Raw genomic sequence first — 2,031 nt, 5'->3', positions numbered from 1 at the left:
ACACAGCCCCAGTCAGACAAATCTGCTGGGTACCCTGGGGGATGGCCGGCAGACAGTAAGGCATCGCTATGGTTCTGAAGGTAGATGAGGGCCACCAAGCCTAAGCCCATCCCAGCAGAGAGGGGCCAGGAACAGGTTAGAGAAAGAAGTTCAAGGACATCCCGGCTAGATCCCCAAGATCACCCTCACCACCACTCCTTGACAATTCTTCTGCCTTTCTTTATAACTCATCAAATTAGGGCATAGACTTTGCACAGTGGAAAGTGATGTGGGAAACTGTGTCAACAATCCTGAAAATGCTGACAAAAAATATACTCTAAACACACAAACTAAGGGAACTCAACGGAACACAAACTCACGGAAACTAACTGGAAACAAGAGTTATCTAAATAACTGGTTCTTGATTCCACTTGTGTAAGAAAGCAGACCTCTTAAGAACACGACAGCATGTGAACCTTAAGCTGCTCTAAAAAAGTAAAATCTTAATTTTTACAAAAAGGTAGCACAAAGGCCCTTTTTTGGCTCTGCTGGAATTCTTTTCCATAGTCCTTTCTAGAGGATTATTCTCCATGTCCTCCTGTAATCAACCAAAGAGACTTCCACTTACAAATCAGTTCAACCAGGGGTCATATCAAATGATGAGCTAATGTCTTTCACTTTGGCTGACTCTCTCACTAACTCCCACCCTGGTGAACTTGAGACTCGATTTCAGAGTTCAGGAAGAAATAAATCAGTAGACACTGGTGATTTTTTTAAAATGCCAGCTGTGTGGAACCAAGGTCTAAGGAACGGAAGCAATGAGAGAGAAATCCAACAGAGGACATATGGGTGAAGTATGACAGGTGGAAATGGGTAGAGAGACAGGTAACATATAAGTAGTTCATTGTCTGCAATTAGTCAGAGGCTCTGTGGCTATAAGTCTCTCCTCCAGAAAAAAGAGAGAGAAATTGTACAAATAAAAATATTATTAGATGTGTACTGTTTAATGTGTATGGTTTAGGACACCCACTTGAGGGAAGAGCCATACCATTGTCATTGGGGGTCTCATGATCCATATCTTCCAGCATTCCCTTCTGGTCATATCATAGAGGTAATTTAAATCTTCCATGGTGTCAAAACCTGGCGATAATGTGATTTATTCCATTCCCTTAGCAGCCCACTATGAATCCATCGTACATTAATCCATCCAAGGTCTTGAACATTTCTGTAATCTCAGCCTGTGCTATATTTTAGAGAATAAACATTCCGTAAAATAGATTCTATACAGGCTTTGCTTGTATTTATCCTTAAACTGTCTATCTCAGGCTTTCAGTGTCTTGTCTAAATTCTGTTATCGTGAGACTTGTCCATGTTTGTGCCATGTTTGTTCCCTTTATAATTTTCTTAACTTCTAAGGTACCACCCTCGACCTTTCAGTTCAGGACAACCAGAAAACCAGTCAGACTCGACTGTTCCTCTTCTTTAAAGGTTTTCACAGTGGATGATTTTCTGTTAGAAAATAGTTCAAGAGGCTTAGCCTCAATTACGTTTCCATTTCATGTCAAGGTATGATGTCCATTTGGAACTCCCAAGAAAGAATCAAAATAGAAGAGTGGTTGCAAGAAACGTGGCATCTCTTCAACAAATTGCTTGCTGGGCTAAGAGTATAAATCACCTGTCTCTAGCTCTTTATCTTCTTACCTCTGTAGGGAAGGAAAAAACAATTTTTTCTCTAGCCTTTTAGGTTCTTTTGGCTGGTCTATTAATTAAATTGGCATAAGACAGATTAACAGAAGAAAAACAAACTTAATTACATATGTACAGGAGCCCCATAAAAAATATGAGACCCAGGGACAAGGCAGGCAGTTCAGGGTTCAATGCCATCCTGTGCGAAGGAATGGGATAGGGGCCTGGGTCCTCAAAGAGGAGGAGAGTAATTCACAGGACAATAAGATCAGATGTTTAGCAATTAGCTGTTTGCCCTGCCACACAGAGAGGTCTTTCAGATGAAATGTCATCTTTGGTAATAGTTCTCTTTCTGGGCCAGCCTTT

The 2,031-nt window shown here is 41.0% G+C and overlaps 1 long non-coding RNA gene across 1 annotated transcript in view; it reads right to left on the bottom strand.

The window, feature by feature from the left end:
* Nucleotides 1-962: 962 nt before the first annotated feature.
* Nucleotides 963-2,031, bottom strand: part of LOC144216034 (uncharacterized) — a 17,723-nt gene continuing 16,654 nt past the window's right edge. The window contains exon 3 of the long non-coding RNA XR_013330547.1: nucleotides 963-1,682. This is a non-coding gene — a long non-coding RNA (uncharacterized LOC144216034). The remainder of the gene's footprint in view (nucleotides 1,683-2,031) is intronic.

This window comes from Crocuta crocuta, unplaced genomic scaffold (genome assembly GCF_008692635.1).
Source record: "Crocuta crocuta isolate KB4526 unplaced genomic scaffold, BGI_CrCroc_1.0 scaffold757, whole genome shotgun sequence".
NCBI lineage: Eukaryota > Metazoa > Chordata > Mammalia > Carnivora > Hyaenidae > Crocuta > Crocuta crocuta.
This window is presented reverse-complemented; position numbering and strand designations above follow the sequence as displayed.